Source organism: Hemicordylus capensis, chromosome 1 (assembly GCF_027244095.1).
Source record: "Hemicordylus capensis ecotype Gifberg chromosome 1, rHemCap1.1.pri, whole genome shotgun sequence".
Taxonomy (NCBI): domain Eukaryota; kingdom Metazoa; phylum Chordata; class Lepidosauria; order Squamata; family Cordylidae; genus Hemicordylus; species Hemicordylus capensis.
In genome coordinates, this window is record NC_069657.1 from 355,815,675 (window position 1) to 355,830,075 (window position 14,401).

Consider the following 14,401-nt stretch of genomic DNA (forward strand, 5'->3'; position numbering starts at 1 on the left):
CAAAACTTCAGATTCTAAGAGGGGGGTGGGGACAGCATCAAAATTATAGTATACTATGCTTGTAATTGGTTGCTAAGTTAGCTAGTTTGAGTTAGTGGTTTTAGGACCATGATGCTTTTCCTTTGCAGGTAGGAAATATGAAATGTGTGTATAGATCATTGCATGTAACAATCACACCTGTATCTTGCTGTGTGTTATATTGATCATAACTTTCTAGTACATGTAAAATACATGTAGTTAACCACTGCTAACTGAGCAAAAAGGGACCCTTTAAAAATGGAGAGCAAGTCATGCTCAATCAGTATTGTCCCCTTTGCTAAGCTGGGTTCTCCTTGGTTTACATATCTGGATGGATGTCTACATATGAGCAAAGCCTGCTATGAGATATTCCCCTTAGGAAATAGGACTGCGGCTCAGTAGAATAGCATCTGCTTGCATGCAGAAGTTTCTAGGTTCAATCCCTGACAGCTCCAGGTAGGGCTGGGAGAGACTCCTGCCTGAAACCTTGGAAGGCTCTTGCTAGTTAGTGTAGACAATACTAAACTAGATGGACCAATGGTACAAGGCTTCCTATGATGATTCTCTTATATTTAGCAAAGGGAGAGCAATTGTCCCAATCCAACCCTAGCAGAGCATCCCTCCACTGGTTGTTGCTAGTGTCTAACTCAGGGTTTCTTAACCTTGGGCCCCCAGATGTTGGTGGACTACAACTCCCATCATCCTCAGCCACAAAGGCCATGTTGGGGGATGATGGGCATTGTAGTCCAACAATATCTGGGGGGCCAAGGTTACGAAACCCTGGTCTAACTTATATTTCCTTTTAGATTGTGAGCCCTTTGGGGATAGGGAACCATCTTATTTATTTAGTATTTATTTTTCTGTGTAAAGCACTTTGAGCACTTCTCTTGAAAAGCGGGATATAAATATTCATAGTAGTAGTAGTAGTAGTAGTAGTAGTAGTAGTAGTATGTAACTATGTGTCACTACCTATATGGAGATTATATTTTAGTCCCTGCAAATTCTTTATATAAAGAAAAATGTTTAGCACATAAAGCTACCCTTAGTAACGAGAAAATTATCTCATGTTCACTAATGTGCAAGTGTACATTTCAGGCCCCAAACATGCTTTGACATGCATCAGAACCAAAATACATACTTGTGCCATGTGACATTATACTCACCCTGTCAGAAAAAGTGAACAGCCATCCCTGGCAGTTGTTGTCTCTTCATATTTGCATATAAGCAGAATCGGGAGTGCTATGCAGATTCTGGTTTTGTAGGCATAAAGTGCAAGAAATGTCTGAAAGGCAGATCAAAAGAACTGGGCTTGTTTCTCGTTCTTCCTCTCTCTTGTCTCAGAGAGGTTTCACATTGGATTAGTGTGACTGAGGGCCGGCTCAGCCTCTAGTCAGAGAAGCCCCTCTGTGCCACTACAGCTCTCCACAGCCAGTGCCTGGGAGCAAAGCTGGCGATAGTCTCTAGGAATGAGAATGGGAATCTTGTCACTCATGACAGCCCAGGAGCCTTGAGCAGAGAGTCTGAAGTCAGCCAGCTGACAGCAGCAGTGACACCAAACTGCAGCTCTTTTCACCAAGACCCACCATTTCCAGCTGCCCTGAGGTTGGTGTTTCTCTGGGCAGCTCTTTGATCTGACTTTGACAGCAGTGCTGGTTCAACGTCCTTCATTCTAAGTATTTCTCGTATTCAGAAGAAAAGGTGTGCTTTTTAAAGTGGAGTCTCTGTAGCTACTCAGTTGCTCTCAAATCAGGTGGAGAGCTCTTATTCTAACATTACGGAGAGAAGATGAGAAGCTATTGTGATATATCCGGGCATCATTCCATGCTGAATGGATAATTCCTTCCTTTAACCATAGGCCTGAATGTTTCATGTGCTTGGCCAAGAGCAGTAGTCACAAAACCGTTTTTGCCAGTGGGGATCAAAGTCAATTCTGAGTAAAGCATCTCTAGGGATCTCTTCTTGTCCTGTGATTTTATTACAGATAGGAGTCTGCCTTATACCATTGGTCCAGGGGCATAACTATAATAGGGCAAGGGGAGACAGTTGTCTGGGGGCCCACTGCCTTGGGGGCCCCCCCAGAGGCAAGTCACATGACTGACTCCCCCAGCTGTGCACCTGCCTGGGCTTCCTTCAGTTGTACTCATCCTCCAAAATTGATGTGAGTGTTAAGATCTGGAGCTTCCAGAACAGCATATCTTTCTCTAGTACCATTAAATGACTTGCATCATCCACAATTAACAAAACCTTTTTAAAAAATTAAGATGATGTTCTATTGTGGGGTGTGTGTGTGTGTGTGTGTGTGTGTGTGTGTGTGTGTGTGTATATATATATATATATATATATATATATATATATATATATATATATATATACCTCTATTCAGCCTCATTTAAGATTTCTGTACTTCATGAGCTGAGTTCAGTGAGGGGGGGGCATTTTAAAATCTTGTCTCTGGGCCCACTCCAAGCTTGCTACTCCCCTGCATTGGTCCATTTAGCTTAGTACTGTCTACACTAAGTGACAGTAGCTCTCTGAGGTTGCAGGCAGGAGTCTAGCAGGAGATCAGCTTGGACCTTCTGCATTAAAAGCAGGTGATTTATCACTGAGCTGGGCCACAGCCACTTCCCTATAAACATCCCTCCACATGTGTGGAACAGACAGATTGACAATATTAAAACTCTGCCAATCAGCTTTTTGGTGAGGAAGAAGGCCTGAATTCAGCTTCCAAGTTCCAGAACCAGTTGATGGGTTGAATTTTACCTTTTCTGAAAGAGCAATACATTCACTGCCTCAGGTAAATGGAAAGACTGCCTCACTGGAAAGATCTGTACTGGATTCCTTTTTGCAGATGGTTCCCTATCGTTATGTGAATTTAAACCCATAATTCTCCTAGTGGCATCAAAGTACAATTGTCTTTATCTGGCTGTATAAGTAAAAAACAGGGTGCCACATCCAACCAAGTTAAGCACTGTAAAGTCCAACTGATTTCTTTGGAAGATATTTAAGTGCACATTTATCTCATAGAAAGCAATACAACTAAAAACAGTGTTTGTTTTGTCTGAGCATTATTGTTTGTTTCTTCTTTATTTAATAAATATTATTATGCTCTCTCTTTTCTTTCTTTTTCTAAATGGCCATACTATATTTTGATATAACTGACCTTTCATATTATCAGCCCCATGAAAATCAATACATTGGAAATTATTCTCATATATAATGAAATATGCTGAAAAAACCGAGTTAAATGGATTGAGATCTGTGAAAGCCACCAACCCACAAACTATCAAACAAAATTGTCTCACAGCAAGTATATTATTAACTAGCGTCAGCCATTCTAGAACATTCTTCTGTGACTCTTGGTGTCACCTATTCGGCTTCACTTTGCAGAGAACTATGATTCCCTCCTTCTGTCCTTTCCTCAGCTAAGCATCTTTAAAACTTTAAAAACTTGGAAACTTTTCTCCTTTCTTCAGCTAAGCATCTTTTATTATTTTCAGATTTTAAAATATATAATTGTTAAGACATGCCACAAAACATTAATCACCTGACAATATTCAAACCACAATGTCAACACGGGCACCAATAGAACAACACACCACAAGAAATCAGGGAAATCCTTCCCATCACACATCTGGGGTAACCATTCAAAACTTTCATATAAAAATTAATTTAAACCATGCTGCTTTAGCTGTTCTTTTTCAGAGTGTTAATTTCTTCCCAAACAAAAATGCTTTCACATGAGTAGAACTGAAAATACCCTTGAAAATGGCTGACATTCAGAACAGGCTAGCTAGAGGCTGCAGCTGGAGAGCTCAGCTACTACCATTGAACTAGTGTGGGGAGAACAATTTTGGGTGACCTTTGCTGCCTCTGGAAGTGCTCTGTGCTTTCTGAAATATGTCCCTGAGACCTGTGCCACCAAAAGCTTGCACACAAACACACAACCATGGATACCGAGGCAGTGAAGAAGCTTTCCCCACCAAAGACACATCTTCCTGACACATGTGCACTGTGTTGTTCTGGATGTCACCCCGCAGATTTAAAGATAATTGGTAATTAATTGTTTTTGTTGTTGTTGCAATGTAATGGTGGCCTTAAAGTCTGAAGTAACAAGAAGTGTGAGAGTATCTGAATTAAAATTGGACCCATCAACAAATGTATGCTTTTGGTGGCACAGGTCTCAGGGACATATTTCAGAAAGCACAGAGCACTTCCAGAGGCAGCAAAGCACATCTCAAAAGCATATCCCCCTCCTTTCCCCAATCCACAGATCTATTGTGGCTGCCCTACCCATAAAAAGGATGAAGTTGCCTTATACTGAGTAGGAATAGTGGCAGAACTATCCAGACTTGGGCTTGAAAAATAATCTGGGATGCTCCAAAGAGCTCACCGCAGAGGAGAGCCAAGTTCTTTAAGTTCCCCGAATTTTTCTCCACCAGCAGTTCACCACTTGTCCCCAGACCCCAGCCCAAGAAGACACGGAGACATTTTATGGATGAAAAGGGCCACAACTTTATTAACAAAACAACAGGCGTGGCGGACTGGAAAACCAGGTGATTAATCACCATCAGAGAACAGTGTGGGCCCCTAGGCATGGGCTAAGACGCCAACGTCCTACCCATCGCCTTATTGGGCGACACACCCTGGCTCAGGAAACAGGCAGGTACGTCCCGCCTAATTCCTTCAAAGCCAACCACCCCCTTTAGAAGAGGGGATCTGGATACTTCAAGGTCTTCACCCACCCCGGACCGCGCAGCCCAACTCCCTGTCAGCCCTCAAACACACACTCCCCACTTTACTAATTGGTCTCAAAGTGGTGTTATGATAAATGGGAGCAACAGCAATTGTGAGTGTGGAGAGGAGAGGCATGCAGGAAGCTTTTTAAAAGAGAAGTTTTCTTTTCCCCATCTGGTCTCACAGCACATTTGCACTCAAAAGAAAGGAGCAGTGACATTTGAGACCAGTAGTCTTCTCAAGCGCTGTGCTCTCCTGCAAGCACTGCTGGGTGGGTATTTGCGCATGACTAATACTCAGTCAGATCATTGGTCCATCTAGCCCAGTCATGTCTACTCTGTCAGCAGCTCTCCAGGGTCTTGGGCAGGAATCTGACAACCCAGGATGCAGCTGTGTTTTGAAGAGGCATGTTTAACCATGGAATTGCCCCTTCTTTTAATCAAAGTAGCCATGGGTGTGTGTCTGATTTTTGTTTGGCCACAGTGTGTGGTGAAGGAAAGGTTAACTCCTGGCACTGTTTTCTTGCAAAAATCACCTCCCACAAACCTACTATTTGGATCCCAAATATCTATTTGCTACTTAGTTAAAGAAGAAACACCTCTGAGATTAAGTACACTTCTTTTAAAAGCCTTGTAGGAAGGGAGGGAGGGAGGTTGGTTTGTTTCTATGGCTCCTTTTATCCATTGAGCTCATAGTTGTTAGCAGAACTGCTCTGGAGTGCTGGCTAGAAACTCCAACTGAGTTGTTGGCTTAGCGTGGGGAATTAGCTTGGCTAGAGGGAGCAAGATGAGGAGGCAGAAATGCAATACAACAGTTTTATTTAAGTGGGGGTAAGTTAAGTGTGGTGTCAAGTCAATTTTGACTCCTGGCGCCCACAGAGCCCTGTGGTTTTCTTTGGTAGAATACAGGAGGGGTTTATCATTGCCTCCTCCCACACAGTCTGAGATTATGCCTTTCAGCATCTTCCTATATCACTGCTGCCTGATATAGTAGCAGTGGGGATTCAAACTGGCAACCTTCTGCTTATTAGTCAAGCATTTCCCTTAAGGTGGCTCTAACTGGGGGTACAGGAAGACAAAAATCAGGTTAGGCAAGACAATGAATCTTAACTAATATTCTAAGCAAGAATTTAGCTGGTGATAATTTTTGCTGGTGGCAAAAATCAGGTTAGGCAAGACAATGAATCTTAACTAATATTCTAAGCAAAAATTTAGCTGGTGATAGTTTAGCTTAAAGTCCAAATTAGAAGCTGATTGGCTTGGCTAAGGTGCTTCGACCAGAGCCTGGCTTAGAGCTTGCTATGGAAAGTGCTGTAAAGCAGGGAGGAAGGGGAAGAAGGGGGCAAAAAGCGAAGGGGGCAAGGAGAGAGGCAAGAGGTTAATTTATCTATCCTTGATCAAGAGGTACATTCATTGCACTTGCCAGTCTTAAGAACATAAGAACAGCCCTGCTGGATCAGGCCCATGGCCCAACTAGTCCAGCATCCAAGGCGAGGAGTGAAAGCTACCATTTGCTTTGAGAGTTCATGGATATTAAATCCAAGTAGATTCTGAAAACATGTGCTTCAACTAGAGGCACTTATACCTTGAAACGTGCCCTGAGGCAGTTTCCAAGCCATGTTGTCTACCCAGAGGGTAGCAAATTCCATGAAATACAAGAGTGTGTTGCTGTTTGAGCTTAATCTACTGAGTGGATCTTTGCCCAACAATGGCAAAGAAAGCTGTGTAAATGCACCTGTGTAAATAAAGATTTGCTAGGCTGGCCATCTAAAGAACAGGATGTTCTGAGGTGTATCAAGATTAGATACTCCCAATTTGGACGTGCTCATCTACCAAGTCCTTGCCAGCTAAGTTGTTAATTCAAAGATGGGTTTAGAAAATGCTCTGCTTATCTGTGTGACTCCCAAGGAGTACTTTACTGTTGTCTTTGGTGGGAGGGAAGAGGCCTTCCTTGATTGCTTCATCCTTTGAATTGGGATCTGCTCGCGGGCTATTTCTTCTGCTTGTGTGAATAAAGAGGAATGGGAGTATCCCATCCAGGCTTTTATATTCGGACCTCGGGGCACGTTGCCTCACGCTTTGCTTAGTTGCCCCATGCGTAGTGACCAGCTGTGGGTCTTGCTAAACCCAGGCAGGTGAAAAGTTCATGAGCCTATGAATTGCTGCATCTAAGATGGAGACCATGATTCCACAGTCCCATATAATTAGCTCTATCACATAGAGGGGTGCTTTCTGTGCTACCCTGAAATTGAGCTGTCTGCTAACAGAGTGCTCTTGTAATCTTACAAAAATGAAAAGCAATATATGTGGTGTAACAATATATTTACGTCTCCTTTTCAAACCTGATACAAGATTATCTGTTGACCAGTACACACAGGAATGAATCCATTAAATTGTATGAGTTTGACCCAGCAGGAGACATTTGGGACTGGAACATAGGAAGCTGCCTAATACTGAGACCATTGGTCCATCAAGCTCAGTATTTTCTACGCTGACAGGCAGCAGCTCTCCAGGGTTACATGCCAGAGTCTTTCCCAGCCCTACCTGGAGGATGGCTCTGAAATATGGAATATAAAGTAATGATCATAAAGGCTAAAATAGTGACAAATTAAGTGTAATTTAGATTACAGCAAAAGCATCTTTCTTGACTGTCAAATCAAATACAGAAAATCAAATATTAGAAATGAAATCTCAAATGATATTGCTCATCAAATACTGAGAGATCAAATCTTAGGGCTCAAGTATCAACTGTGGACAGAATTTCAGCAACAGTGGTCAAAAAATCAAATAACTGCTGCACTCTAGACATGTTGCCAACATGCCATGCTATAGAAGTGTCAACAGAAAGAAAATAGATGGGATTCGAGGTGAAAACAAAGGGCATGTAGGGCAGCTGCACAACAAAAGGTGAATTACTAGACTGAAGAAAAAAGTTATGACCATATATTGTCTTACCTTGCAGTCATGCACATCCTTATTTGTGTGATCCCCTCACCTTCTTCCTTGGTCTCCCAGCACTTACAATCAGTCCTTACTTGGAATATCCTACTGAACATGACTTTCTTCCCCTCATTCTTTAGTGGCTGTTTCGATGTGCTATTTTTGTGATGGACAATGGATGGAATGAAAACAAATGGACAAAAACATAGATGGATTCCTAGGCTGAAGAAGAAAAGGGTTAACCTTTATCTTTATTTTTATTTTACTTGCTTGTGTTTGTTTCTGACCTTTGAGATCAGTGAATCCAACTTTATTCTGTGTACAAGAGGATGCTGGCTGAATACCAGGTTGCATGGGAAGGTGTAGGAAACATGGCTGACTTTTGTCTGCCTTGCCTTTTGCAACACAGCATGCATCTTCATTTGTGATTACATGTATTCCTACATATGGGTAAGTCTGCTCCATATGGGAAAGTCCTCTCTGCTCTGCTTTTATTATGAGTCTTTAGGGAAGATACTGCCACAATTAGAAATAAGGAGTGACCCTAGGTCTTTGCTCTCCTCTTCCTACAATTGTCCTTGTAGTGGTACATGTTGTACCAGAAATGAAGTTTCTGTGTTGTTTCTGAAAAGAGTTGACTATGGAAGCCGGTGTCTTCACTAGAAGGGGTCATAGTTCAGTGCAGGACATTCGTTTAACTGGAAGCTTTTCACACAGGGCTTTTAAAGCCCTTTCGCTTGCCTCTTCTCCAGAATTGAGGATGTGTGTTCAGAGACGAAAGTTTGGGCGGTATTATAAGTTTGATGAATAAATAAATAAATATTGTACAGATTTACCCGGATGTTCCTGCGAGCTATCAGGGAGCAATACACACACAATTCAGGTTTTCCACTGAGCGTTAGAGTGCAGCCCAATTTATATCCAGGGTAAAACAAAAATCTACTTTTTGCATTGGGTTTGGGGGATAACTTTGAGTTCTCAGTAAAGCCTCGCAGAAAAACTGTGGTAAAGCCTTCTTTGTGGAGAACTAATTGCAGATAAACCCATCTCTAGTTCTCCACTCAATGTCTCTTTAGCAGCTTTCTTTAGTTGCCCCTTTCCTATCTAAATGCAGATCTTCTCTGTTCTTACCAGAAGATTAATCCATGCTCATTTGTGGATCCATCCATTTCCTCATGTGTTTTCATCTCCACACTTCAGAAGTCTTACCTTCTTGTCCTCATCATTCTGATTTTATTACTGGGTTTCAATTTATGATTCAGTTGGAAATGTGGGAAGGTTCTTGAAATGTGGGAAGGTTTGCTTTCCTATTCAATGGCTGAGAGAAAGTCATGTGAATTGGATTTATGAAAGGACCTTTGTCCTGCTAGGAATTCTGTCAGAAAGCCACTTTCATAAATTGTGCTCACATGACATTTTCTCAGTAGCTGAACCCAGGGACTTATAATGCCAGAAATAGGAAGAATTGCCTGGAAGAATCCCTGTGTGGTTTCTTAGTGGTTGTCATGTCCTCTGTGTGAAAGATATGTTAATCATTTTCAGATTTTTTTAAAAAAAGTAGCTTATATAGGGAGCACATTGGTCTGCATATCAAGTGGTGGTTGCTGTCTTAACATCCTGTCACATGTGCCAATTATGCCCATCCTCATATTTGTGAATCAACACACTTGAGGTGTCCCACTTCTGCATCATTTTCTTCTCTCCAGTCTGCTCACATGAGTTTTATAATGAGATGGAAATGCATGCTATGTACATGTAAGCTGTATGTGTGTATCCTGTCATATACTATCATTAAAATTACTCTCACTTAGGGATGTGCAAAAAATTTCGGGCACAGAACGATCTGTGCCCGAAACGAGCAATTTCGGGTGATTTGGGTCCGAACCGAATCACCCCTGATGTCCCCCGATATTTTTTGGGGCCGAGATGAATCACCCGAATTTCGGGCCCGAAAAATTCGGGTGATTCAGGATGACATCTCTTTGAATTTCCCGCCTTTTTGCATCCATTGATTTGAATGCAAAAAGGTCTGAAGTGATGTCAGCCTGAATTTTGGGTCCCAGGGGCAAAATAGTGGGGTGGGGTAGTAGTGCCTAATGGTTGGAGGCTACCACCCAAATTTCAGGGGAATTGGGCAAAGGGCTTATTTTTGGGGAATTTTTGAAGTTTTAGTGTCTTTGGGGCAGTTCGGGGGCATAGAGTGGGATCTGGGCAAAAAGAGTGGTGTGGTGTGGTAGTGCCTAATGGGTGGAGGCTACCACCCCAATTTCAGAGTGATGGGGCAGAGGACTGATTTTGGGGGAATTGTTGAAGTTTACGCATCTGTAAGGTTTCCCCCCATAGAGAAGCATTGAGGTGTCAGCAAATGGATAGCTTCACACGGGGGGCAAAGGGGTGGTCTAGAGCAGTGTGGGGTTGGTGGTAGTGCCAGGTAGGGTCAAGGAAGCTACCTGAATTTTTTCAAAGGATTTGGGCAGAGGGCTGATTTTTGGGGAATTGTTAAAGTTTACGCGTCTTTAAGGTTTTTCCCCATAGAGAAGCATTGAGGTGTCAGCAGTCCCATAAGTGCACTTGGGGGGTTCTGGGGTGGCCTAGAGCGAGTGGTAGTGTAGTGCACATAGGGTGCCAACCACCCCCATGGGTTTCTAACCCATGGGGTACATGGTTCTGTTGTTTCAGAGGTATTCTGTGTGTGGATTCTATGATAGCTAATGAGAAAGCTATCATAGAATCCACACACAGAATACCTCTGAAACAACAGAACCCTGTACCCCATGGGTTAGAAACCCATGGGGGTGGTTGGCACCCTATGTGCACTACACTACCACTCGCTCTGGGCCACCCCAGCACCCCCCAAGTGCACTTATGGGCTGCTGACACCTCAATGCTTCTCTATGGGGAAAAACCTTAAAGATGCGTAAACTTTAACAATTCCCCCAAAATAAGCCCTTTGCCCAATTCCCCTGAAATTTGGGTGGTAGCCTCCAACCATTGGGCACTACCACCCCACCCCACTATTTTGCCCCTGGGACCCATTTTTCCTTCCCAAATCGATTCAGATTCGGATTTAATCCGAATCCAAACCGAATCAGGGGTGATTCGGGTGGCCCAGATTCGGGCACAGAACAGATAGGGGGTGATTCGGTTCGGGTCCTAAACCAAATCACTGAAAACCTGAATTGCACACCCCTACTCTCACTATAATGAAAGAATTGAACCTTCAATAGCCTCCATCAAAATGACAACTCTTACGGCCATCATGGGGTAACTTTGGATTTCATAGCATCAAAATGTTGCTGTCATGGGGTAATTTTGCCTCCCGCCCACATGCCCAATCAGAAAATATTGACCGCTTTATTAACTGAAAGAAAACTCCTCTGGCTGACATCCATACTAGCAGTGCTGACATCCAGATTTAACTCTGTACCATTCTGTGAGAGGAGAGGGTCAATTTTCTCTGATCTGCCCTTCCCCCTATGCCTCTCAAAAAGGGTCACGTGGGGCAAGCAAGGGTGGCAGCAGTGGAAAGCAGGTGGGCGCTCATGGTGGTTGGGGCCCACCGTGAGGGCCACTCATGACACTGCCTGCCCCTCTCCCCAATGTCTCTCCCCTCTCCCTCTCCTCTCTCCCCAATGTCTCAGTGTCCCTCTCCCCGCCCCTCTCCCCTCTCCCCAATGTCTCAGGTGACCATCTCACCCTGCCTCATGGAAGGATTGCCCCTGATTTGCACCACTGGAACTTAGGTGGCTCTTTAAAATCAGGCCATCCACAATGCTTTGGTGTAACTACCCCTTAGACATCCATTGCCTAGTACTCATCTAAACATATCATTATGTCTTTAAATGTATGGGGAAAGGTAGCACACAAACTATTTTTCCATGTGTGCAGGGCGAAGGGGATTAATCTTCTCCCCACGGCCCTGCCTTAAGCACAACAGTGCAGCTGTAGCATTGCTCGTCAAAGGAAAAAATGATGCCTTTTACTTTCAGGAATGAAGCAGCCTTTTCCAATGCAAAAGCCCTTCCTTTCCCCTTCCCAGATGACAGGCACTTTTAAGAAACTTTGGATTCAGGCTGAAGCATAGAATATGTCATCACATTCCATTGCATGATTTCATTATTTGTTCACTGTCTGGTTCCTTAATGCTGCCTTAATGCAATTGGCTTATAGAACTCATGTAATGCCTTGTGAGCCTCTACTTTGCTTCTGCCTCGGATAGCCTATCATGCCTTCAGGTATGCATGGCTTTGGTCAGCTGACCTTGTGAGGTCATATAAAAGGATCTCTCGGCAAACATGAACTTGTTAGTCTTCGAACTTTCCCTATAAGATTTTATTTGTAGCTGATGTGTTGAGACCCTGCATAATGCAAGCAAGAAAACTAGGCACAGTTGTTAGATATTAAACAAGAATTTCACACGCCAGTATTGATCCACCTGAGTGTGAGAGAAAGATGTGTAGCAGCACATCTTACCAAAGAAATTTGGAGATGTTGGATATAGGAATGAAGCTCCCTTGCACGGGCTTACCTTCTGCGCTAGGGAATGCAGCCAGTCTGAGCACTCCATACACCTTTGTGCACATGTAAACATCTGCAAGGAGGCTGTACTGCAGGGCAGCAGCACTTGGTGAGAGGGCTTTGGGCATGGAGTTGCACAACACCCTGCCCACTGGGGCGGGAATGGGTGGTGTGTCACGCAACTCACAAAGATTTTACCACTGGGCACTGCAGTCTTGCCACATCACAGACGTTTACTCGCACACAGCTGCAAGTCCTCAGGCCACCCATGTCTCCTTTCACAGTATGCAAGCCAACAGACCTATCAAACTCAGTATTAGATCCCTGCTATCTGAGCATAGAGGCACCTTTTAAAAGTGGCGATTCTCTTTATTGAGCAGGGGGAGAGCAACTGGCCCTATCCTGTAGGGGAAGAATGGCAGTTCAGTCCCCAAATAGCAAAGCAAAACCAGTTTGGTGAGAAAGCAGGAAAACAAGAGGTCTTGAGACAGTTCTATAGTATTGAAGAACTACAAGGATGTATTTAAAGAAAAGGTTACAAACAAATGTGGAAAAGCCTGCAGCTTAATTTCAGCTGTAGCTCATGGCTGAAGAGAGAGACCAAAGCATCCTTCTCTGAATGTTTTCAAGAAAGACCTAAGAACATACCTGTTTAGCCAGGCTTTTAGTTTATAGTTTAAAAGCTTCAGGTTTTAGCGTTTTTATTTGTATTTTTAAAATTGTTTTAATTGTGTCAATGTTTTAATGGTTTTTAGATTGTGAACCGCCCAGGGAAGTGTGTGTTTTTTTTAAATGCGGCAGTATAGAAATATAACAAACAAACAAACTGCTTTGGGAACTTTTGTTGAAAAGCGGTAAATAAATATTTGTTGTAGGAGTATCAATATTGTCTATACCAAGTTGTAGTGGCTTTCCAGGGTTTCAGAAGTGTCTTTCCCAGCCCTACTTGGAAATGAGTAGGTGTACCTGCTGATCTCTAACCTCACACCCATGTGTCTCAGAAGATACATTTTTCTACAATCCGGATCGCATTTTTCTCATCATCAGAAATTAGTGCCATTGTATATCTCATTACCAAAAGAAAGAAAGAGTTGTAGGGTAGGATAGGCCCAGTTTCAGAGACCAGCTCAGCTGTGAAAAATCATTGGATCACTTTCAGCAAATCACTGTTGACCTCAAGATCATGCAATAACGTTCTGGAATAGACCAGACATGTTGAAGATCTGCCTGTTTTAAGCAGATAGTTTCAACATCTGTTTTACTGTGTTCTTGACTAACTGACCTCCATGCTGAAGAAGTGCTGCTCTTAACATAAAGCCACATTTCTTTACTACAGTTTGGGCATTAACATTTTTCAAGATGCTGTGAGCCGCCCTAAGCAGTAGTATACTGGAGGGACGGGGTATAAATATTATAAATAAATAAGTTTTATTATCAGCAACAACAAACTTCCACAACATAAATAGGATTCGCCCTGCATTGTAAAATGTAAAAGCTATCAGGGAGAAAAACATGTAACTAAGTCAGCCTTTCACCATGTGTGTGACAAATGGCATATTAGAAGTCTGTAGCATGGCATTTAGGTCATTTCTGTGCCCTTGCTCCTCTTACCTTTTCTGTTCTAAACCTGGTGATGTACAAGATGAGCAACGAATGTATCTATTTGTGTGAAGTCTAGGCCTGCTATCTTTTAAACTAGGCCTATTCCCACAACCATCAAAATCAGGATAGGAGCCTTGTACCCTGGTTTGCATGGCTGTGTGAACTTGGGGAAATCCCAAGTTGCTCAATCCTGCTCTTAACTAAGGTAGGACGAGGAGGAGAGAGCTGTTCTACCTTCTTTTTCTGGTTGTGTGGATCTACTCACATTTTCAATTAGCAGCAGACCTGGAAACAACAGAGAACAGTGGCTACAGGGACTGCCATCTGTGAATGTGCTACTCTGCAAAGCACACTCTATTATCCTATACTTGCAGCTGCTTCAGCAGGGCTGGGCCTCTCTCCTGCCCCTTTGTGACCAAAGAGGGCAGCTGCTACTGTCATGAGGCTTTCCAGTCTACTGGCAGAGCAAAGCATGTTGGGAAGGCTTGCGGTCTTCAGAGGCTTGCAAACTCTGTATGCTCCCAGCTCCAGCAATGGAGGTCTTGCTTGACTTACTCATGTATTTCCTGGGGTTACTGACCCAAACAGAG

At 43.2% G+C, this 14,401-nt stretch overlaps 1 long non-coding RNA gene across 1 annotated transcript in view; it reads left to right on the forward strand.

The window, feature by feature from the left end:
• LOC128342611 (uncharacterized) overlaps window positions 1-14,401 on the forward strand; it is a 51,103-nt gene that overhangs the window by 34,602 nt on the left and 2,100 nt on the right. The gene's annotated exons all lie outside the window — the stretch shown is intronic.